The following is a 26,928-nucleotide window of genomic DNA, read 5'->3' on the forward strand; positions in this document are numbered from 1 at the left end:
TACTGTCCTAGAATTTTGGCTTAACTTAAAAAGGGGGTCAAATAAAGGGGGATAGAGGAAGAGTGAAGTGGGTAAAGGGGGTCAAATATATGGACTTTGGATAGTAAACACACAGTAGAATATGCAGATGTCAAATTAAAATGTACACCTGAAAAGCATATAATTGTATTAACCAAGGTTACTCCAATAAACTTAATTAAAAAAAAAAGTCATATGGAGAATTAATTGAATGCCAATTATCTAGACGTAATCTATTTTTTCCCAAGGATCTTTGTGACTTGGTCAATAGTATATAAGTCAATGTATACTAGTAGAATTAAACCACTGACACATATTAAAACACATATTAATATATAAATCTACATTATTAGAGTAGAAAGTAGCATTTGTAGTCCTCTACTATCAATGTTGTCTTGGCCATAAATTATACAGGGTAATTCCTTTGGAGCAGATATAATAAGATTTCACAAGAGAAGCAATAAATATCATACTAATTATATCAAATTCAAAAGATAAAATTTTTTTAAAATAATAAAAATTAATAATGTAAAGAAGACTATATGACTACAAAGAGCAACATTAAAATAATGACAGTACAAATTTGATTTCAAATACAAATAAAATTTCTGTCATATCATCCCATTAATTCACTTACTTGAAAACTTAACTGCATTGATCTTTAATTTCAAAATATATTTTTGTCAGTTTTCATGGCTGTAAAAAATATGTTCAAGACCCTTATACTAGTCAAATCAGTCAAATAAATAATTAAAACATGGGGATGTAATAATGTAAAGCATGTAGTGACAATAGTTAGTAATACTGTATTACACATTTAAAAGTTGCTAAGAGAGTATATCCTAAAGGCTTTGATCACGAGAAAAAAATTTTGTAACTATGTAAGATGACTGATGTTAACTAGACTTATTGTGGTGATTATTTTGCAATGTATACAAATATCAAAATCAGTATGTTGTACACTTGAAACTAATATAATGTTACACACCAATTATATTTAAAAAAAAATCCAAAAGGTTAAGAGAAAAGAAAACGAAGCAGAATTTAAATATATCAATTAACTAGTATTCTCCATAGACTATGATAGGTTTTTTTTTTTTAAACTGTGGGCCTCATGTTATCCTACCAACAACCCTATAAGATAAGTATTAAAACCTCATTTTATAGATGAGAATTCTAAGGATCTGGGGAATTGGTGAATGGATGCACAAGTTCAGTTACTTAATAGTGACAGAATCGAGATTGAAAAACTAGTCTGATTTCCACTACTACTGTACATCAGGGGTTTGCAAATGATGACTAGTGGGCCAAATCTAGCCTGCCTTCTGTTTTTGTATGGCTTGAGAGCTAAGAATAATTTTGCACTTTTAAATGACTTGTGAAAAACCACAAAAGAGGATAATATTTCCTAAAACATAAAAATTATATGAAATTTAAATTTCTGTGTCCATAAGTAACATACTGGAACACAACCACATTTATCCATTTAATTGTTGTCTATAGCTGTGTTCGTGTTACAGCATCAGAGTTGAATAGTTACAATAGAGACTGTACGGCCTGCAAAGCTGAAAGTATTTTCTATCTGTCCCCTTACAGAAAAAGTTTGTAGACTCCAGCTATATATTGTTGCTTCTTTATTAATGCATGTTTGTGCTTGTAGATGTGGCCTAAATATAAAGTGGATCCATACAAAAAATAAAGTGAAGAAAGCAATATTCCAAAGACACTGATGAGTAATATTTCTCAACAGCAATAATGCATCAGATACAATAACTCATTCTGCATTTCCTTTCCACACAATTTAGAGTTCATTGGTTTGAAAGCTTCTTTGAAGGCTTGCAGCACTTAATTCATGCATGCATTAAAGCTCTCAAGTTTACTTGGCCTCAGTGTTGTTAAAAAGATCTTGGAGGCAATTTATCACATAAGAATCTGTCACTGATTAACTCTTTTTTAGATGTGTCTTGGAGCAGAAAAGTGAAGTTGAAAGTGACAATTCTGACAATATTTCCACCAACTAGTGGAGAATCTGCCAAGTGGTGCTAAAAAGATTTGTAGTCTCTGCCACAGCATGTTCTTGCTCGAGGCTCTACTCCAAACCCCACTCTACCCCCAGGAACCAGGTTTTGTGGAGACTGAAGCTTATACAAATTGAGGGACCCTTTTTAAGAAAAAGATTACAAAATTGCAATACAAAATTAAGCACAAGGTCTTGGAAGGAGCCCAGACAAGTGAGAGGCTCTGAAATTTAATCATCATTAGCTTCAAGAAAATCAACTTTTGCCCCAACAGAAAAGAGAGAGGGTAGAGACATCATAGAGGGGGAGTGGCCATATTCATCAATATGTTTGTGATACAAAGTGTAAATTTGATAGATTTGATTGTAAAGCAAAATTTCCATATTTCAATAGTATTCTAAATTAGAAAAGCACCTTTCATATAACTCCAACTCCTTTAGCAAGTAAGGTCCTGTTAAATCTTCCCCAGTTTCTCAGAAAAATATACAGGTGAGGAACAGCTTCACTAGGACACAAAAGAGATGGCTGCAGAATTATAACCTTCACAGTTTTACTTTAGTTCACTCCAACTCTGCTTTCTTTCAGTTCTTTTTGAGGTTTAAACTCAGAACAAGGAACTAGAGCAGACAACGGTCTCTCTGCAGGGCTTACTGAGTGCCCAAAGCTTCAGAGCAGCAGCCCAGTCCCAGGCAGCTGGGACTCCATTTGCCTCCTTTGAACGAGTACCAACTCTTCCGGTTTCTCTCCCCCTCCTTTTATTTTAACTTATTTCCAAATTATCCCTTCACTCTCTTCTCCTTTGATTCTATATTACTTCCAAAGCGAAGATCTTTTTTTGTGAGAAGTAGTTGACTAGAGTCTAAGGACCAGAGCCAGAATGAAATAGGAAAGAATGGACCAGATGGTAGGAAAATAAAAGTGACTACTAGGCCTGGTTTGAAGCCAGATCTGAAAAAGCAATGGAGTTAGAAGGTCTGAAGTAAAAGGCCCCAGTGATGATCCTGCTGACAGAAGTGGTCATGGCTACCACCAGGAAAGAATATGAAGAGGGTTTGCTGCCTAGTTTCCTTTGATTAAGCAAACACTTTCAAATGTCATACAGAGGCATGGAGTAAAGGAACAAATGCAAGCTGAAGATAATTCAGCCTGAATACCAGTTTCTTTATTTTCCAGCTATATAAACTCTCAAAAATCAGTGAATTTTTGTTTTTTGTTTGTTTGTTTTTATCTATAAGCATTGGTAAGGATTCTGCCCAGAAATGGGTGCTCAAAGCTCTGCTGACTGCATCACCTGGGGCAATTTGCTTATTGACTTCTGCTGAGTTCACCACTAGCAGGCATCAGGGAAAGAGAGGAGAAAGATATAGGGTGCTTACTCTCCCGGCTCTCCCTGCAAGTCTCTATTCTCTATATCTACAGCTCTTATTAGGTGGCCTCTCTTCAGCTATCCCATCTCTTCAGGGCTCTAGGAGAGACACTCTCTTCCCCACCCCTGTTACCACTTCAGTCCTAAGGGAAGTGATAACTTCCTAAAATTGTACTCCTCGTATGCCTCACTCAAAATCCATTTTTGTTCTTTTAAGTAGCCATTTCATTATTGCCTATGATTCTTTTAAATACATAGTTTCTTCATTAAATTACCTTCATTTGAGCCATCTGAATTAGATTTCTCCAGTTGAGGTCCTTCCTGATATAGATTTTCACATCTAAAAGAACTGTTTTTTTGTTTGTTGGTTGGTAGTTTGTACTCAGCCAGATAAACAGTAACATCACGGTTTATCAAGAAAGGTCCTCCTCTTTCTCCAAACCAAGATTTTCAGAAAAACATGTACAATCAGGAAGGAGTTATGAAGAAAGAAATAGGACAAACCCACATTGATCATCGCTGGGGTCATAAGGGTTCCAGCCACATTCCACTATCTTCGGACCTTTTATCTTATAGAAATAGGGTTGTATTTTGTATTCAATGACATAATCACATGTCAACTGTTTAATTATACATTATGTATGAAAAATAATCTAGTCCCCACTGACTTCACTATATACATCAGTACATTTTAGATTTGTCAGCAAATTCAATTTATTTACCTTTCAACTTAATGAAGTTATTTCAAATTTCGTAGATGTGGAAGTAATTGAAATATAGACATTAGAAATCTTATTTTAATGTCAAATCTCATTTGAAAACTCATTTATATTTCATGGAAATGAGGACTCTGGTAACTGTAATCTTACTATTTCCATACATATTAGGAAATAAATATTAAAAAGTGAAAAACTAAAGGATATGCTTATCAAATTATGGTTTATAATTTCAGGAGGTGAATCTAACAAAAGGATCAAATATTCAGTCAAGTCTTTTTGTCATTTCTATCTCCTGTGATACTAATGCTTGTCAGGTAATTTTAATTCCAAAAAAATTTACAACTTCTAGAGCCATAATTAATAAGCAGTTTATGGCTGCTAGACACATCAAAAATATTATTTCAAAGTCTAGCTTTAGAAGAGAGATTTTTTTTTGAACATGATATGGGTACTGAGTTAATAGGCTGCTTTTCTATTCAAATTGTTCCTTTGTCAACCTCCTCCAAAGTCTAATGTAAGTACACACTGGCAGGCGTCCCTCATGCTTTTAAGTGCACTTAAGATTTAGCAGGTAAGAAAGAGCCAGTGTATTCACACAGCCACCAGTCTAATGTCAAATAAAAGAAAAAATATTTGGGACTTTCAGAGAAAGAGTTGTGCTTTAGTTGAGACCAATGCAGAACCAGAGCTTCCACCATACACATTGTAGCCCAGAATCTGAGAGTAGTTTATATAGCATTCCCTGGAGTATAGCCTTGTAGAGATGCAAGCTGTGCACAATAGCTTTGACCACCTCATTGAAAAGATAATAATTACATTATCAAGGATGTCAACAAACTTTCTCTTGCTTAGGGGTATGTCTGATGAATTTAGAATCAAGGACCATGAAGGAGGTTTTCTTATGTGTAGGTGCAGTAACGGTAAGATAGCACAAAATAAGGCCTGTTCTTGCTCATGCACAAACCTATTCCTGGTTTTAAGACGACTACATTTGATGCTTTTATAGAGAGAGTATGCCCTTCAACCATGAGTTGTCAACTGAATTATTTTTTTGTTCGTTTCTTGTTTTCTGTAACACCACACTTTCTTTTCTTCCTGATTCATCAATGGTTCTTCCCCCATTATTTTGTTATCCTCTTCCAATTTCAAATGTAGGATTTCCTTAGGAATGAGTTCTAAGTCCTGAAGAAGGTTTTTTGTTCTCATTCCAAATACTTTCCATGGGCAAGCTCACATATATCAGCAAGCCACAAAGGTCTGTTTTCAAACCAGAATGCTTCCACCATTCCCCGTGGTCTCTCTTTCTGGTATACTTATTTTAGTTTTTAAATAAATCACACTATTTCCTTTTACCTACCTTTTTTACTCTCTATCTAAAAGATTCTTCACCTGTTCCTTTTCCTGCTTCTTGCTTATCTTTCAAGTTGCTCTCTTAACTGAGATTTTACTCTTTTAGAAAAACTTCCCTGAACTCCAGATAAAATTATGTCTTTCTACTATCTTTGTTTACAATAGCTTAAATGTTTCCCTTTGTAGCACTTATCAAACCATAACATATTATTTGTGTGATTATATGCTTACTATGGTCTTAATATAGCCTATAAAGTACATTCAAACAGGTCCTATTTGTGCTTTTCACTATGTGTCTGTGTTTAACACACTGCTTGACATACAATGTGCTCATATTTACTGCCTTTGATGTAGGTATTACAGTAAAAGTTATATGAAGTGTTTTAGCATCCTTTGAGAAATTTGAAAACCTTTCTTTCCTCATCAAATTTAAAGATAATCCAAGTAATTTTAAATAAATGGACTAGTAAAGTGATTAAATATCACTAGTGATTATATTACACTACTTGATACATAACATTATTTTAGTGTGAAAAAGCTAAAATACATTATCCTAAAGACCAGGTTATCATGGAATTAACAAATATTCCGAATCTCTGAACAGTAGTCACTAACAGTTTCTATTAAATAATTATTTTTAAATATTGCTCACAATAGAGAGAATAAGCATATTTAGAATGTATATAATATCCAATTTTGTATCAAACAGTTTTGGGGTAATTCTCAAAATATTTTATTTCTTTTTTAACACAAAATGAATTGAGTATGTTAAATGTTTTGTATCATTATCTTAAAAGTGCAAATGTTTTACCAAACACATGCATGGTCAGGCTAATCAAGTGTTCCAAATCATTTATTGCAAGAAATAAGATAAAAATAAATTCTTGTCTACATAGAGTTATGCATTGATGATTGAGAACTAAGGATCTGGAGACTTCCTAGAAAAATAATAGAGAAAAACATACTTGGCATCTTGAGATTATCTGTTGAGCTGAAAGCTGTCATCTCTTTTCTGCTTTTGCCTAAAGACCTGGAACATTAGCATGTTCACTTGGCCAAAGACAGATGGCTGCCCACACATTCTCCCTGGGCTTAACACTTGTTCTCTTAATACCAACCACCAAGGAGCTTGGTCCACCATCTGTGGATATGTGGTCTCCTCTTCACTGTATGAATTTCATGACAAGAGACTGAGTGACTTTGGATTTTGCATGCTTTTTTTTTTTTTTTTTTATATAAACACTATAAGTCACCATCTTTACTAGTCAGGATGGGCTATGTCGGGCTGCAAAAACAAACACCATCCTGTTCTCAGTGGCTTAACACAACAAATATTTATAGCTCACTATCCTAAATATCCAAATGGAGCAGCATAAAGTTCAGCTCATTGTGGTCACTCAAAGCCCCAGGATCATGGGGGTGGCCTCTGAGCCACTGCTACTACAATCACTACCTGGGAAAAAAGGAAGTTTAAAGCCAATTGCCTACAATTAAATCCTCTTACTAGGAACTGATATACTTCACTTCTGCTCATTTTTAACTGGTCACAATAGGTTGATGGCCATACTTAACAAGTGTGGGAGGTGATGGTGAAGGGAGTGATGAAGTACAATTCAGCCATGTATCCAGAAGGAGAACTGGAATACAGGTGAATATCTCTCTGAGGAATGGAGGAGAAAGTAATGTTTTATAGTTTAAAAAATCAAACTCATCAGAAATTATATATTTTACTTCTTTCACGCTTTCAAAATAAAATAGCTCTGTATTATATTCTTTAAATATCTTACCTTTCTCATTATTTTAAAAGTAACGTACAGCTCATCTAGATAGATACAGGCCTATGTTGTACAGTCCATAAAACCCCAAAGCCTGCAATTTCTACAGGTCTTTGCTGAATAAAAATGGTTCTTTCTACACAAAGATATCATATTTTTGTCATGTGACCATGAAAGTCAGATAATTTCTTAACTGTACAGAGATTAGTGACATGATAGGTGAGCTTAAGAAGAGGTATGATAAGCAAGAGTTACTTATAGGTTGGAGGTAATAAGAGGCATTCAGGAATAAATCACAATTTAGATTACAACAAGATGAGTGAGTCATTACAATTGCAAATTAATTAGTGACTTATCCAGGTTTCCATTAGAACTACTATGAATTGCCTTGAAAAAAAGTTGTTGATGGGTGTTTATTCATCGCCATACCTTATGTTCTTACATCACCATCATACTTCGGTCTCCTCCTTCTTCATCATCGCCATCATTTTTACTGCTTCTTCCTTTGGTGGAGTCTCACTATGTGTCAGGAATTGTATTTGGAACTTTTATCACACTTAATATTGTATTTAATATTTAGACTCAGAAAACACAGAATTATCTCTTTATTTTCACCTAAAATAAAGCATAATACTCAGCCTTGATAAGGCATATTTTTTTTTCTAATGAGTTTTGCTTAACTGAGCTTCTCACTCCAAACATCAGAATTTTAATTATAATTATTACTGAGATCATCTTACTTAGTAGAGAAAACTATCAATAATAATAGTTGAAGAACATTACAATTCCAGCTCTTATAATGACAAAAGTAATTACTTAGAATTACTAAATCTATACAATCAGCACTACATAATGTTACTATATAGGATTGAGTAACTTAAGTGATGTGCTAGGATTTATTCAAAACCATGAGACAACATGTGACAGCTTCCTGAAATTTTATTGTAAATCCAAAGTCCACAGTTTACAGCATAATTACATTAAAACTGCAAATTTAAATGAAATATGGTACCTTTCTATTATGTCAAGTTAACTAAGCTGAAATTACATTCCCCATATTTCCATATAGACAAATATGGAACATTTCATGTTAGAATTAACCACAAATGGAGTTTGCATGTGAATTGAAAGATGGCAGGTAGCAGCACCCATGTTTATCTTAGAAAGGTGAGTGTGAGTTTAGAAGCTATTGTAGCTCACACACATTGTCACTGATCCTCTTCTTGGCATTGTTGCAACAGCAGCCAAGCCCCAAACTTCTCTGTCTCCTCTAGATGTTCTCTTTCAGTGTCTCCAGTAACTGGACCAGGTAGAATGCAGTGTCGCAGTCAAAGGCATCCATATTGAAGGCACCCACCTCACTAAGGATAGAGACAATGAGAGACATCCTTGTGGATCAGTTTGTTGCTGCTTTTCCATTTCTTATCCACCTTTCTTTCCCAGTTTCCCATTCTGTCAACTTTAGAACTATTCTTAGAAACAAAATAACAACCTTTAATAGACTATTTAACAAATACCCACCTGCATATGGTCAGTCCCTATATTCCTATAATAAATCCCTTATTTTATATTACTTATTGTGGTTCTGTTTCTTTGCTTCTCTTTCCCAGAGTCAAGAGCATTCTTGATATGTGTTAGAAATTAGGAGCATGGGAAAACTGGAATGGATATGGTGATTAGATGGAAATAGGGATGAAGAAATGATGGGTGCAAGATTGTATAGAGATTTTGACTATTTTTGTGAGATGGAAATCCATTGGAAGATTTTGGCAGAGAAGTAATATGGTTTGACTTCAATTTTTAAGGTTCAGCTTGGTTATGGAGATAAGAATAGACTCAAGAGGCAAAGTAAAGATGGGTAAAAGAATATAAATTATGAGGCTATTTCAATCATCTGGTTTTCAGAGGAGGGTAACTTGAACTGGTAGTAGTAGAGGCATAAGAAATATTCTTGAAGGCAAATTCAACATTATTTGTTAATGGATTAGATGAGAGGTATGAAGAAAATTAGGAATAATTCTAAAGTCTTCAACTCAATCAAGTAAAACTAAGTTGTTGACTTTTACAAAGATGGTGAAGCTTGGAGGGAAAGAAGTAATGGGTTTCAGTTTGGATTATTTTTAATTAGAGATATTAGAAATACCTAGGAGACATCAATAAATAGATATTGCAAAGGCCATCAGACATACAAGTCTGAATTTTAGACAAAAGTTTCTGGCTACATGTAACTTTGAGAGTCATTAATATATGAATGATATAAAAAGTTATAAGACTGGATGAGTTCACAAAAGAGATGAGTGTTAATAGTGTCAAAATGTGGTACACGAATTGAGCCTTGAAACACTCTGAAATTAATATATCAGGAAAGGGAGAAGCCAGATAAAGAAATTGAGAAGCAATTAATAAAAGAGGATATAAGGTTCACAAGCCAAAGGAAGAAATTATTTAAAAATATAGTGACCAACTCTATCAAATGCCACTGAAAGTTGACATAAAATGAGATCTGATATTTAGCCATTGGATTTAGCAAAGCAACGATCTCTAGTGACAAGAGCTCTTTGGGTGAAGTGATAAGGAGAAAGCTTGGTTGAAATTGGGTTTATGACAGAATCAAGTAGAAGAAATGAATGCACTAAGTATAAACTACAATTTCAAGAAAGTACACAAAAATGAAAAGACAAAAGGTAAAAGTACTTATGGAGGAAATAGAGTCAAGACAGTTGTATACTGTGTTGTTTTTTAAGAAGGGAAAAATAACAACATGTTTGGATGCCAATGGAAATGGTTCAAAGAGAAGGCAAAATTGATAATGTAGGAAACATTATATTAGAAATTATTTCTAGAGCAATGTCCTCGAATAGGCAAAGAGAAATAGAAAGATTAATCTTAGATAGTACACCATTAAGTTCATCCATATAAACTGGTATATAATTATATGAGCACAAATGCAAGCAGGTGGATAGATGTGTCCAAGTCAACTCTTAAGGTTGCTTTCATTAAACAGAGGTGAGACAATATCTTTTCTCCACTCAAAAACCTGTAATAGTTGACAATTTCATATTGAATCATGTGAAATTATTTAAATATTCAATGATTAAAAATTACCTATCAAATTCATGTTTTGCACCAAATAGTTTTCTAGGCACTGGGGATAGACTGGAAACAAGATTCCTACTTTCATAAAAATGATAACAAATACAAAAACATCACAAGGTACAAAACAAACCCAACATCAAAAGGGAAAGCAGGAATCAAGTTCAGAGAGAACAGGCACCTGGCCCACTATTCTCTCATTATCCATAGACATGGGATGCGGAGTTTTGAGGTCTTCAAGTGATTGATTTGCAACTGCCATTGTAGACTCATTCTCATTGAACATCTTCTCACTCAGCTTCGGTGACAGAAAATCCAGCCACTCCTAGTGCAAAATTATACTAACTCTATCATATATGTAGGTCTTTTTATCATACTCTTTCTTCAGCATAGAATGCCCTTTCCCCCATCATAATTTACCAATATTTTAAGGCCCTAAAGAAATGCTTTCTCTTCAATACTTGTGTTCTTCAAGTAAAATGTATTATCTTAGGGTTTATAGTTTGTTACTTATGATTCCAATTATTATTATTTCTTACAAATTGAAACCATTGAATCAATCAATATTTTGAGTACCAAATATGGATTAGGCATTGTGCTAGTTATTGAAGTTTCACGAAGAAAAAACACAATATCTCTCCTAAAGATTTTCCATGTTTACCTTACCCACAAACTTGTGCTTGATTCATCTTTGTGTTCCCCACAGAACACCCCAGAGCATCTTCAATATGTGAGGTATTCCATTAAATATGTTCAACTAGTAGAATATTTTTCAGTCACAAGTAAGAAGGAAATCCTGACATTTGTAACAACATGGATAGACCTTGAGGGTATTATCCTAAGTGAGATTAATCAGATAAAGAGACAAATACTGTATGATTTTTATTTATATGTGGAATCTAAAAAGCTAAACTCCTAAAAACAGGGGATAGAATGGTGGTTACCAGAGGCTGGGGAGTGGGGGTACTGGAGAGATATTGTTTAAGATTACAAAATTTCAACTAACAGATATATAAGTCATAGAGATCTAGAGATTATAGTCAATAATACAATATTATAAACTTCAAAAAACTAAATCTTAATTGTTCCTTCCACAAAAAGAAATGATAATTATGTGACATAGTAGGATGTTACACACCTTAAACTTACACAATGTTATATGTCAAGTATATCTTATTAAAATAATTTAAAATTGTTTAATTCCTTCAACCATATTTCAGTATCTAGAAATGGGAAAAGAGAACCAAAGAGATAATAACTTCTGGGCTAGGTATTGTATAGGTAGATGTTTTATATAATCTTCATAATAATCATTCACATCAAATAATTTGATCAATTTAGTAAAATTAACCCACTGCTCTGAAAATTATAGGCATTTAAAAAGTAGCCATTAAGAAAGGATCTGGAAAAAAAAGCAATTTGCAGAAAGATGCAGATCATAGGAGAAAAACAGGACTCTGGAATAAGCTGAAAAACTTTGGAGTTGTGAGCCCTTATCAGCTATCCTGGTAAATAAGCCTTTATCCAATATGTCCCAGTAGACAAGGTAATCCTTAGCCATGCTCAATAATTTATTTCCATTTTTTAACTTATATAGATACAGAATAAGTTTTTAAGGAAGTTTATTAACTTTTATATTAGAGGGGTATCATGAACTACATCTCTTTTTCAAAACAGGTATTCCACAAAAACAAAAATATGATTAGATAATTATATTTTATATTTATAACATTTTATTCTAGCCTAATAGTAGGTCTAATTGCAGGTTTTTCTTTGTGATACAGTGCTCAAATGAACTTCACCTGTACTTTTATTAGTGTTCTGTTCTGAAGGTGTTATTAAATCTTTAGAAAGAAGGTCAAAATACAAACAGAGCTCATTCTTGATTATTGCACTTGAGTAACTAAATTAACATGCTACAAGCATTATAACCTAAATCGTAATCCAATTGAACTGATTATAAAGAGGCACAGATAAATGAGCTGTTTTAATAAGCATTTATTTATTAATTTGCTATCAGAGTGACTTCCATTAAAGTAAAATAATTAAGATGCTGAATCAGATGATGACAAGGCTGCCAAGCAACATCTTTTCCATTAGAAGAGAACACAAGAGTGTTTGGAAGTGAGGCAATGTTCTTTAATGAACGCAAATTTTCTTTCAAATTTTTTCACTGCTCAAAGAAAGATTGTTATTTAATAAAAAGACAGCTATAAACATCAGCCACCATTCCATTCCTTGAATGCAAAAAGACAGTTAATGGGAGCTATATTTCTACTTTGGCATTTACCACTTTTCGTCTGAGTAGAAGTCATTTTGTTATTAGCACACAAGTGAAAACTATTATTCGATTACTATTTGTTAATGAGTTATATCAGAAGCTGAGCCAAAAACCAAAAAAGGAGATCCATAAAACCACTCCATGTCCTCAGATCTTTGAGGTCACCAAGACTCTGAGCCTCAAAGCTGTTCTATGGATGTGCACAGGCATATTTCCCTCTCACACCCAGGTGCAGTGATGACAGACACTGTGGAGATAACAGATGGCACTTCAATCTCATCATGATCTCCAGTTATCCTTCATCTATTTTCCTGTTTTCTAACTCATGATCCAGAACTCAGGTCAACATGCTTTTCATGTCAGGGATGTTTCTGCAATTAGTATAAAAACATTAATATTTGACCAGCATTCCACTAGAAAATAATTTTTTTCAAATACTTGGAAATGAGTGAAAAATTTACCCAGATTTTTTAATATTTTTTACAATTTAATACTTTGGTACACCAGTGTACATAATAAAATTGAATCATACCTAAAAAGCTGACATTTCAGTCTCATTAATTTACCATAAAATTACACAAATTATATATGCATAACATATATATACTCAAGATATATATATGCATACATATGTATAAATTCAAAAGATACCAATCTAAACCCTCCCCATACTCTGATTAAAGAAATTTAATTATGTTTCAAATATTTTATATGTAATTATGACCACAGGAGTCACAAAACTTGAAATTTTTCATCTCATGGCTCATTTCATTTAGAGTTAATGTATCCTTTAAATTAAATTTCCTTTCTGACCGAAAAGTAAAAAACAAATTGCAATTAAACAACAGGAAATATGTGGACTCAATATATTTCATTGGTTTCATATTAAGATTAAAAGCAAAACATTTTTAAATTAAGATCTCATTTTATCTGTACTTTCAATTTGTACAACATGATCAACTTCTCAGTTGATGCTATTCAAACATGTATGAATCTCTAGCTGACTGACTGAATCTGCATTTCTAAAAGTGAACCATAAAATTGAAACTGATATGACATTGAACTTTTGTAATAGGACTGGGTTTAAATAAAAAATAAGACTTTTCTGACAACTGATATAACTGAAAAGTTTTAAGATTTGACAAAATTGTTGGAAAGAAATGGTCTAATCAGTAGAAAAGAGAGATTCAAGAAAGTACATGTAGGGGATAGTTACTGAAAAAAATGTTCTCTTTATATCCTAATAAGTTAGAATTCCTCAATAAACTAGTTATAATTATATAAGTTATAGATATACAGTGAGTCTTTAGGTTCTGACCAGTTCACTTAGCTCCATAGCCTATGGGAATCTTGGTTTAAATTATATTAAGTGAATTAAGAGAAAGGCCTCAAATTCTTAGAAATATAAACAAAATACCTATTTGTGTCACATTTCTAATGATTATCCCATTTTTGTGAGTGAGTATGACAAATGCGGTATACAGTTCTTTTACAATTATCTTTAAAGGTGAATAAGATTTCTTTGCTATACAACATAAACCTAAGCACATTTCTCTCTCATGCTGAGTCTTAGAGTAGCAATCTCTTTGGAGACTGGTTGTCTGAAATTTTCTCTCACATGACCATTCAGGCTTAACCATAATCCAGCTAAAGCTGAGTCATTGATTGACACTAGGCACTGGGGCAGACAGATGAATTTCTCTGGTTTAAAGTTTAATGGAACAGATCTTTTGATCTCTGATTCTGTAAGGAATCTGAAGTTCATTTTCTCCCTCAGATTTCTTTGGTGCTGGTACATTGTCACATACAGATCTTGTTTTCATGAGTAGAATGTAATGCAGTGAGGCCAACATTGCTAAACTAATATAGTGATTTATATTCATGCTTCATGGGAGGATAACTTGATCACTATCATTTTCAAAGGTGCATAGTCTATCCAATAGACATGTGACATAGGTTCTTCTAAGATCTAAGGTTGGATATGTTTTTTCTTATGAAAATAAGCTGGATAATAATATTGTAATTCAACATTTACTCTCCTATTTCTGAAATGGCCACATCATTTTAATGTGAATATCAAAGTTAAAAATTTTTTTAAAGGAATAAAACTATTCCTTGTTTTCATATAGTTCAGTCTTTTTTCTTATATTAGCTTCTACAAGCCCAGAGCAGTATTTGAATTAGTGGAGGAAGAGAAAATATAGCAAGTCACATTCCCCACTATATAGCTCATTTTGTAGTTCTAGTCTCAAGAATGTGACCACAAGACTCATAAAACCCAGTTGCAGTTTCTCTCATTCTGCATATTTATTGAAGTCTTCTTAACTAGTCTAGAATTATGTCTAGAATTAGGTCCTTCCTGAGGCAAGCCAGATTACTTTGCTGTTTCCAGTAATTCAAGGTCCACTCCAGGGCAGAATGAATTAATCAAAGTAGAAGACTTGCAAGGTTAAAATATATGAACAGCCAGTTTTTCACTGCATTTTCTTCTCTATATAGTATTTTCATAAAGATCTACCTTCCCAGGACTTTGCCAGCAAATTGAGAGAAAAGGTACATTTGGGCATTTTTTTCCAAATTTCAATCATATTCAAATTAGACAGTTTTTAACAGAAAAAAGTAGTGAAATTTATATAAAAATATAGTATAAAATTTCAAAATGTCAATTCCTCTCTAAGCATCATCTATTAGATTCCTTTTTTCCTAAAACATGTGGTAATTTTTGACCAAAATTGATCACGTATTTGTTCTAAAAGAGCTTTTAGAAGAGTGCAAACTGCTGATAAGGCCAATAAAGCTGAGCTTTTAAACTTTTTGCATTTCAATTGCATAATCAAATCCTGATGATAGCACATCACACACTCTGAGAATGCCATGGGCATTGCACAGAAAATGAAAATTAGTTCTAAAAGCCTTTTCATTCTCAGTGGCAATGCTTCTCTCCTGGCTGTATATAAAAGAGGATCAGACACAAAATGGAAAAAATAATATGACTGTGAGTGAAAGCAAAACCCAAAGAAAACTGAGAGCATTGAGGGTTGAAATAGAAGAATGAGCAGCTGTAATTAGCTCTAGAGCTCTATGAGAATAAAAAACAAAACCTATTTAAAAAAATATAAACAGGCAAATGTCAACTGAAATAGTTACTACTGCTGTAACAAACCTTGGTAAACAGTGAGCAAAATGAAAGTAAATAAAGTTTGTGAATAAAAGTTTGACATCAATTCCATTGGCTACATTTTTCATAAATTACCATCCATAATAAAAATCATTCTGTTATATTACTTTTTAGGTATGACAACATTTAATACTAAAGGTAGTTTTAGATAAAGGCAGAATATCATTACATATCTTCTACTACACAGACATATAAGGCAATTTTAATTACCTTCTATGTTTATAGATACTTTTGTTTCAAGAAAATAGTGCAAAGGTAATCAAGATAGTGAAAAGGCATTCTCCCCCATACTCAACTTTGGTTTCGTCCTGTTTGAAGTGTGGTTTATCTACTCACTTAAACAACTTGACCTTGTAAAGCATTAAATTAAATCAAAACTTGCTTATGCATTTCTTATTTTTGCACGCTGGAGGCTATAATTCTTCCAACATGAAACCATGCATTATTATAAAAGGTTTCATATTTGTTCATTTGATAGAATTTAGTTGGAATTATGCTCAAGCCATGTCAGTAGGAGGCACATGAATGTTGTATTAATGTGGCCTTTACATTTAAGGCAACTAATTCTTTAAAATAAAATAACTTGGTCTTCTTCCAGATCCGTTTCAGACAGACACAGGGAAATGAAATTTTTGTATTCCTCAGTTTGTTATTGTTGTTGTTGTTGTTGTTGTTGTTGTTGTTATCCACAACATCTACAAAGCTGTTACATTTTTGCAGAAAGGTCTATTCTTCTCATGTATAAATGACATGTACAGAATTATTTGCACTCTAAGCGGTGTGTTCTGTAAGAAAGAGCAAGACTAGAGAATAACTCTTTCCATTCTCTAATGCCATTTTATAATTCTTTAAATTGACAAAATAAGCCTGTGGTCATGCTTGAGTCTGATTCACAGATGGAACACTGATAGTAAAGAAAGACATCTCCTTTTAAGTTGGAGATATGAATCCCCTACCTGTCCTCATCCTTTCTTATTTTTCTTCAACTCATTGCCACTTGATATATATTTGCTTACTGACAATTTCCCTATTAGAATGTAAGAACCATGAGAGAAGGAATCTTTGTTCATTGCTATGTCCCTAATACCAAAAATTCATTGGAGGTGCTCCATAAATACCATGTAAATGATTGAATAGAGGAAAACCAAAATTGATAACCTGTCATGCCTGAATTATACATGTACTCCCCTAATTCTTCACTTTCTGAAAATTATATTCTTAAAATTCCCCAGATACTTCCTAGCTACACATTAGAATGATTGACTACCAGTTCTTACTCTTGTCCATCTCTCTGTCATATCTCATATAACTACCAACTTTTCTTCTCAAAATTTTATTGGATTCAATCATGCTACCTCTCTCTTAGTCCCTTTAATTAACTGGAAACTCATTCCCTTGTCCCTTATTGGATTCTTTATAGGATTATGGGCATGCCCTAAAAACAACCTTTGCCATGTGATTCTTCTCATCCTGTATGAACTCCATAAGAAGCCTGCCCACTCTCTTGGCTTCAATCTTCACAGTTATACTGTTGACAACAAATATTTTCTTTCAGTAATGATTTAGCTCCAACTTTATTTCCCTATAAGAAACAATATGGTGGAAATTTTTATCTGTATTGCTCTTTCCAATTCTCTCTCCTGACCTGGTATTTTTATTCATGAAGTCATTACTTTTCTTTATATTATTCCTAAGACCTATAATATTTAATCACTCTCCAAATCATATTCACTTTTTATACAAATAGATCTAAAAATCCCTTGCCCCCATTCCCCTTCCCTTGAAATGTGGTGATTAGGCACTTAACAGCATCTTTATGGATTTCTTGCTTCACTGCTCCTCTCTGCAATGTTTCTAGAACTATTAGAGCACTGCTTCAATCATACAACTCCCCTGCAGATTATAAAAGAAGACTCATTGATTGGGTAATAGGCACAGTAGATTATTTCCTGTAATATTCTCCTGCTCTTATCTTCTAAAATCAGTGTGTTTTTATTTCTGTTCAGAGAAATGGAGAACTAGTATTACTTCTGGATCTACATTCTTGGCACAGGTTTCAATGCCAGTTATAATCAAGGTCCTGACCTCCCTTAACAGTTTTTCTTTTAACTATCCCTCATGAATTGTCATGTGTAGTCTATCCACTCAACTTAATTGTGTTTTCCTATTTACATGTTTACTAATACACCTCTGTGGAAAAGCTTTCCAGTAATTTACTTATTCTTCAAGAGACAGTTCAAATATAATTGGCTTCATGACCTTCATAAAAAAAAAAAAAAAAAAAAAACCCACTCTGACCAACAGAGCATGAAATACTCTGCTTTCTGAGTGCGTTAGCATGGTTTTGTTACTCATCGAATGTCTATAATTTACTACAGATTCTCCTCAACTTAAGATAGGGTTATGACCTAATAAACTCATTGTAAATTGAAAATATCATGTCAAAAATTCATTAACTACACTTAACCTATAGAATATAATAGCTAAGTTTAGCCTACTTTAAACATGCTCAGAATACTTATATTAGCCTACAACTGGGCAATTATTTTGAGTTTCATCTCAAGAGTAATTGCCTTCCTCTTCTTCTCACCAGAAACAAGAAACAAAGATGGACATATTGTAGAAATGATGGAGTGCAAAAACACAAAATACAGTGTCCAAAAAAATGCTGGCACTGTGGAGTATTGATTGTTTCCCCCATGACGGTGTGGCTGACTGGGAGCTGCAGCTCTCTGCCAAGTCTCAGCATCCTGAGAGAGTATGGTATTGTCTGTTGCTAGCCCAGGAAAAGATCAAAATTCAAAACTTGAAGTATGGTTTCTACTAAATGCATATTGCTTTTGCACTACTGTGAAGTTGAAAAATTGTAAGTCGAACCATTGTTAAGACAAGGACCATCTGTGCTTGGACCATGATCAATCTTTTCCTGAGTGTCTGCTTTCTGTCTTCTACTAGATAAAAATTCTTTAAAAACAAACCCTGTGCTTTCCTTATCTGATCATTTCCCTCAGTGCCTTGCACATAGTAGGTATATGTTCAATTAACATATATTATTAATAATTGAAAGAAAAGGCCTATTATCATGTTTAATTTAATAGTAAAACATGAATTGTATTTACACATTAAAAATGAGTTTTATACATTTATATAGGAAACCAAGACTCCAACTTCTATGATATCCAATCCAGAGGAAAAAAATTATATAATCTTCTTATTCTTTTGGCATACATATTATCATATGATTTCTGCTCTCTGGCAATTTTTGAAAGTCAGATTTCTGAGCAGTTGATCAAGAAGTTATATTTAGGACTTTCAATTTTGTAACATTCTCAACGGAACTAAACTATTACTAACTTCTAAGATTTCTAAAATTACATAGTTAATTTTTTTTTCTAAATTTCTTTAAATTTTTAAATTTCCTGGTGTAATTTAGTGACATTTACACCATATACAAGAAATATCATTCCCTATCAATCATCTAAGCTGGCAGCAAACTTCCCCAGTATATTCGGAAGCATCCAGCAGCAAGGCAGGTGGCCTATGGAACGTGTTACTGTCAAGGTCTATCTTAACCCCAAGCAGGAACTTAAATAGTGACTCAAGCAACAAAATTGGATTTCATTTCTCTTTTCCAGCTGTCAAGGTTAAATTTTTCATGTTTAGTTCAGTCAAATTTTCCTCTATTAGCATTGGAAATCTAAAAGCTCTAGTTTCCTTCATCTAAACAGAAGGTCACTTGCTGTGTACTTTCATCAAAATATTAACCAATAAAGGAGAGATCATAAAATTTTATCTGCATGTAACTGAGCAAATAAGGGTCTGCCACAAGATACTAGATTATTGATTTTTGGAAGAAAGGTTCACATATTTTACAAGGCTTTACTATATATAAAAAATACAAAAGTTCTTAATATGTTATTATACAAACATGTTACTCTTCAAATGTAATATGCAAAATTGTACTAATATTCTGAATAGCATGTAAAAAATGAAACATTTGACAAAAATCTCAAATGTTCTTAAGATCCAATAAGCATTAATTAGCATTTAATTAGTTCTGTGAATTTGTATAGTCACATGAGCTAAAAATAAATGAAGCAAAGAATGAACAGAAAGAGTATTAATAGATACGTCTACATACTGATTTAGAAATTTTAACATATCTCTCTTAAGCTGACAGAACAAACACAAAAATACTCAGGAGAAAGATATGGACTTGAACAGCACAATTAGAAATCAATAATAAAATAACCTTAAAAACCTCAAATATTTGGAAATGAAATAATTTACTCCTAAATAACCCAAAATGGAAATCAGAAAATAATTTGAACTTTAATAATAATGAAAATACAGCACATTAAAACATTTGGAACATAGATAAAACAATCTTTAGACCAAATTTACAACAATAAATACCTATACTCAAGTTGGAAATCAATGATATCAACATTTTGAGAAGCTAGAAAAAGAAGAGTAAATTAAAATAAGATTAAGTAAAAGGAATAAAATAACAATAATAAATACCAATGGAATTGAAAAGAAAAATATAATAGAGAAATTCCGCAACGCCAAAAAAAGTTTTTTTAATGACTAATATAATCGATAAACTCCTACCAATACCAACCAAGAAAGCAGAGTAATCACTACCTGTCAATAACTAAAATTGAAAGAGGATACACTACAGATTTCACAAACATTAAAAAGGTAATAAAAGTATATTGCAAACAAATTCATGTCAATAAACTTTCTAAATGATTAAAATGTTCAAATTTCTTGAAAACAAATTTAAATTTAAAAACTGACACAAGAATAAAAATAGAACAGAACTAGCTAATAAGTTTTAAATTCATTTTATAATTAAAAATCTTTCCATGAAAATGTCTTTCTGAAGAGAAATTAAATGATTTATAAAATTAGCTCCACCCCATTACCAAAATATGACATGGCCTTTATAAAAAAGGAAAATTACATGTCAAACTCTTCCATGATTATAGAAGCAAAATTCCTACCCTAAAGTATAATAAACTGAATACATTGAAACAGAAAATATTAATGATACAAGACCCAGTAGTTATTTTAGAAATAGTTTCGTTTAATATTTGAAAACCAATGTCATTCACTATATTAATAGGCGAAAAAAGAAAAAAAAATCACCAAAAATGCAGAAAAGGTTATTTGATAAATTCAAAAGTGATTCATGAAAATGTCTTCTTTTATTCTGTTTCACAATATAGTTATAAAATAGAACTTCTAATTCTGAAAATAAGTATACCCTGCCCCTCAAAGAAGCAAAATTAATTGCCATAGCCATAGCAATCATTGCAATTCTTGGATTGTTATTATTTAAAATCTGTAAATGTTAAAAGATATTATTATGAGGATGTTCAATAAATCTCATATTTAGACTTAGATATTTTGCTAAATAATTTATATTGAAATGTATAAAGTATCTACAAATAGAGCAAGGACAATTTTATTTTCCTGTGAAAATAAATATAAATTACATTCTATATCACCGTATTTTTTAAAAAGAAGATTTTTATAATAGTTTGTTTTTTCAAAAAAGTTGTGTAAAAATCTTAAAAGACAAAAATATTTACTTTACAAAATAGATTTTTAACACTCCTCAATTTTATTCTTCAAATAATGTACTATTTCTCTATATTTCCCATCAGTTACTAATTAAAAATTCAACGTCATACTGTTTGGGATATTTCTCCTTTTTTGCATCTAATATTCAATTTCAATTATTTACATATACTTCTATGTTTTTGAAAGTCTAGCTAAGTTAAACTGAAACTTAAAAATTTATTTATCACTATAGTGTGGAATATTAAATTACAAAGTCCTTAGAAACTTCTAATTTCCCATCTATTAATGTTTGAGTTCTACTTAAATGAGATACACATAAAAATAATATAAATTGAAAACATATTCTTCAAAAAAGTAAATCAATATAATTTCTAATTTAATAATTTATGAAATAGGTAATTTCCATTGTCACATGAACTAAATTTCCTTTGCAATAAATTTGAAGAGTAAAATATTTATTTAAGTATCATGTTTCCCTAATTTTCTCTAAATCCCCATAAGACATAGTAATCAACTAATATATGTCAATTACAGTTCAATATCTAATATATATCATAAAACCTCAGATCAAAGGAGAAACCATGGAAATTTTACAGTTTCAAATGTAGAATCAAGCAATATTTAGATATCAAAAAAATATCTTAATCCAGAAGAATCTGCAGTGTGTCATTTGCAAAAAGGAATAGGACAGACATGTTAATTTTTATACTTATCAGTTGCCAATATTTAATTGCAAAGAGCTGAAAATTCAATGAGGACAAAGAGTACCAGTGAAACACTAACTCAAGCAGACATCATGTAGTTGATATGTTGTAATCTTCTTCATGACATAAAACTAACACTTTTGCCTCTTTCATATTATTGCAAACTGTTTGTATGCTATCTTGGAAAGTTTCTAAATAAAATGAGGATTTACTTTATATAATTTGATCTGTAGTCATATTTGTTAGAAAATAATTATTCTGTAAAAACTTTTAAAGCTTTACTATTTTATGAGCTTATTTTATCCCAAATTGTGTCACCCAACAAGATATGACTTTTGGGGCCTCCTACAGAAAGCATATGCATCCTTGCCTCAGTGGCATTAGGTCTGGTTTATCCAAATTGTCACAATACCACTTATTCATTGATCATTTCTTCCCACTGTTTGAAAGCATTGACTTAATATTATAGTCTTCCACTAAACTATTTAACTATTTAATAAATTAATAATTAGTTTACAGCCATACCACCCTGAACATGTCTGATCTCATCTGATCTCAGAAACTAAGCAAGGTCGGGCCTGGTTAACACTTGGATGGGAGACTACCTTGAAATACCAGGTGCTGTAGGCATTAAAAATAATAATAATAATAAATTAATAATATAATAATTAAACAAATATTTGCTGATAAAATAAATGAATAAATTAATACTAAATTTGGACATATGCTTGTTTTAACTACTAGATCTTTTTTTCTTTTCTATGACTCACCAGCTATATACTAAATACTATGCATGAATCAAAAAGATGAGTAAAGCTATGAAATAAGCCAGATAAAAAATGTTGAAAACCACATGATATCACTTATATGTGGGATATAAACCTAAAAGCAACAAACGAACAGGACATGCAAGCAGAGACTCATGGACATGGACAATAGACTAGTGATTCCCAGAGGGGAGGGGAGCGAGGAGAGGGGAGAGGAAGGAGTTAGGATAAAAAGAGTTAAATATGTGGTGACAGAAAGAAATCTAACTATGGGAGGGGGACACGCAATGCAATATATATATTCCTTACTGTTAAATTGTATACCTGAAACTTACTGTATTTCATTAACCAATGTCACCCAATAAATAAATAAATTTTAAAAAACCTTACAATGACACTTAACCTATTTAAAGAAATCCCGAAGCATAATATTGTTACTTGTGAGGGAAAAAAATTAGTTTCAAATATATTGGTAAACTGCAAAAAGTAAATAAATCTTCCTGGTTTTAGGGAGATTATAATTTAGTTACTTGGTACAACTAATATTCACATGAAATTTTAGAAATTTATAAACATTCCTAAACTTAATCCATTGCAATTCACTTACAAATAACATATATAATTACTGACTGACTTATTGTTACTATGTGTTTGCCTTTTTAGAAACCTGTACACATTTTGGAGATTTATCATTACTTAGATGTAAAACAAAACAATGATCCTCCTTTGAATATACTATAACACAAATGTCAAGAAAAAGACATAGGCTACCTGAGGTAAAAGTATAAAGATACAATGTGTTTCTTAACAAAGAATAAAACACAGAGTCAAGCACTGATTTTCTGAGTGGAATCCTTGCCAGGCATCCAACTAAAGTCTGAGCAGAAACTAGAGAGGAAATCAATATTTCACCACTGAGTATTTTTAGAGTTTAAAATTATAGGACACAGAAGGCTCTGACAGAGAGCTAGTGAATGGTACACAGTGTGTGTGTGTCTGAAATGTCTAAAAATGTTTTACTTGACAGAACTGTAGAAGAGGTTATCCAGAGTAACTAGCTTTGATAACTATTTTTAACTTGTCTTTCTTTAGATTTGTACACAGAGACAAAATATTATGTCCTGTGTAGGCAATGTCTACTAAAAATTATGGGCTTGCATTTTTCCATTTTTTTAAAAAAGTAAATATTTTAATTATATACAATATATATTACTTATAAATAACTAGAAAAAATGTAAATTGATTCAAGGAAGAAGTCATCTATTATTTAAATAACCAGAAATAATCACAGGTAATATAATGAGTGTCTTAATACATTGAAGTGTGTTTCTTCACGAAATGGACCGAGAGCTTCAACTGACTCTGTGATGAATATAATTGTGGTAATTTTGAATTTATTTTATTATATTCTTAACCTCTGATCAAGATGTAATGCTGGGAGTAAAGGTTCTGATATTGAACTTCATCAGAGAAGTTAAAACAATTTGTTTTTCCTTCATTATATTATTCATTTATATTTTTTAATATGGGGCTAAATATGTACATGTTGCTAGTCATTCTTATTTATGCTTTGTGAATTACCTGTATAGCGATAGATTATATTCTTGTTCCCAAATATTTGCTCCTCTTCTCTGAATGTGGATTATACGGCCCTATTTAATGCTATATGATTTTTCAGGGCCTCCTACCTCATTGGCATTGAGACTGGTTTATCTACCGTGTAATTGTCATTTTTGTTTCATTTGTTTTGTTGTTGTTATTTTAATGGCATGCTTCAAGAATTTGTGTGTTATCCTTGCTCATGAGCCATGCTAATCTTCTTTGTATCATTTCAGTTTTAGCATATGTGCTGTAGAAACAAGCACTATTGTATATATGTTTAATTTTATATATATTACGATGTTTAACATTTTTTAAAAAATTTTTGCCTGAAGAAAGACTGCTCCTCCCAAGGCTATTTTGGGTGTGTGGTGGGGGCAGGGAGGACGGTGCTTGAACAATAAACAATTTCTCACAGTTGCAGAGTCTGAAGCCCATGATCAAGGCATCAGCAAATCCAGCATCTGCTGAGATCGTACTTCCTAGTTTGCAGACAGCTGTCTTCTCATTGTAGGTTCACATAGAGGAGAGCAGAAAAAGAAGAAGCAAGCTATCTCATTTTTTCCTTATAACAGCATTAATCCCATTCATGAGTGCCAAACCTCATAATTTAATTATCTCCCAAAGAGTCCCACCTCCAAATAGCATCACATTGATGATTAGAACACACATATGAATTAGGGGGTAAGGCACAAACCTTCATTCTAGAGCATCCCAATACACTCTCTCAGTTTCCCTTTTTTAGTAAATATGTGCATCATCTAACACATTTTTTTTTCCAGCTAGAAACTGAAGATTCCTTGATACTCTCCATTCACTAGATCAATAAAGATGCAAGTACTGTCAGCTCTATCTTCAAAAATATGCTGGTAGATTCTGAGAGATGACAAAAGACCCAGCAGGGAGCATGGCTTTGATATACAAATTAATCTAGATCCATACCTCTTGTATTTGGCCCTTACATACCCTATACATAAAGAATCTTAGAATTTCAAATATAAAACTTAAAAGAAAAATAATCCTACTCTCTTCTCTTTAACACAATACACATTAAATTTAAGGAACAGAAGTCTTTCATTCTAAAAAGAGAGTCATTTAAAAATGAAAATGTCATAAAGAAAGAAAATGAAAATTGGAATTTAAATTTCAATAAATGTCCTCTCTGGTTGATACAATGTCATTCACTAAAATATGTGAGTATATCAGGGTCATCACAATTGCTAAGAGTCTGTAAATATCCTTGAGTTATGTCATAGGATAAAAATGAAAGAACTTAGAAATATGTATTATGTTCAAGACTCCAGGCACTACGCCAGAGTCTGACTCAATCTACATTTTAAGAACACACATACACGCACATATACACACACACATGATTAGGATAGTGAAAACATGTACTTTTCTAAAATATATGCATTTTTAACATATAACTAACAAATATAAAAAGTCACAATGAATAATTACAAGAACAGTGGATAATTAGATGGGAAACAATGATAGAAATTTCTTCTGACAGATATTCAATCTTATCACGCATGAAGAAATAGAAATATCCTATAGTCCTTCCCATAGGCTTCTCTGTGAATTGTAATAAATTTCTTAAAAACAATGAGCTACTTGGCTACTTATAGCTAAATAACTCATAACTAAAGCACCTTAGTTATGCAATAAAAGATCTGACTGCTTAGTTTTACATTGGCTTATGTCTGCTTCCTTTAGAGGTGAACATTGTGCTTTGTTGGTCTCATGCCTGATCTCCATAGTTCCAAGCAATCAACTAGATACTCCAGGAAAATTCTATTCTAGCCTTTGCTTAGAGGAAGCAGTGCTCCTGCATGCAGGTGTAGATAAATCAGTAGTTGCTTGTCTTAAGGTTCACTGAGTCTACATAAAAGTTTACCTGAGGTGGGCTTGCTGTGAGTTACCACATGCTAAAGCAAATCACGATGTATCAATATGTATAGATCTTGGATCTCTGAAAGCTTGGAGAAAGGCCATCACTGTCCCAGCAAGCATGGAACTCACAAGGCTAAGGAAATGTTTAGGTCCATATTTCAAGTTACAACTCTTCTGGGTTGTGAGAAAGGGAGATAAGAAAAGCTTATTGTCATCATTTTTCTCCCTGATGCATTATACCTAAATGTTTATCTCACATTCTAAACTGATTGAAAATACAATCACTTTATTGTATAGTTATAGATATTATGTAGAGACTGGTTCCACGTGTCTGGGAAATTTCCAATAGTCCCCATTTTTCATGCTCAAAATACCAAATAAAATCCATGTAGACCCATACGTTTTCTTACTCAGCTTTGTGAGAGCCAATCTTCCTTGTAATAAATTGTGAGATCATAGTCTAGGAACAAAAAATAAATGAAAAGAAGGGAAGATATACAACAATTATCACTCTTTAGTTTTCCCAACTGCTATGCTCACAGCAGTTAGCAGACTACTACAAATAAAGAAAC

The 26,928-nt window shown here is 32.3% G+C and overlaps 1 long non-coding RNA gene, 1 other non-coding gene and 1 pseudogene across 2 annotated transcripts in view; 2 read left to right on the top strand and 1 right to left on the bottom strand.

The window, feature by feature from the left end:
• The window catches only part of LOC120582307 (uncharacterized), a 54,593-nt gene that overhangs the window by 15,103 nt on the left and 12,562 nt on the right, over positions 1 to 26,928 (top strand). The gene's annotated exons all lie outside the window — the stretch shown is intronic.
• LOC120582827 (uncharacterized) lies at positions 22,606 to 22,724 on the top strand (annotated as a pseudogene).
• Positions 24,620 to 24,726, bottom strand: LOC120582773 (U6 spliceosomal RNA). The gene has a single exon (XR_005647637.1). It is a non-coding gene; the product is annotated as a U6 spliceosomal RNA (small nuclear RNA).

This window comes from Pteropus medius, unplaced genomic scaffold (genome assembly GCF_902729225.1).
Source record: "Pteropus medius unplaced genomic scaffold, Ma_sr-lr_union100, whole genome shotgun sequence".
Lineage (NCBI taxonomy): Eukaryota > Metazoa > Chordata > Mammalia > Chiroptera > Pteropodidae > Pteropus > Pteropus medius.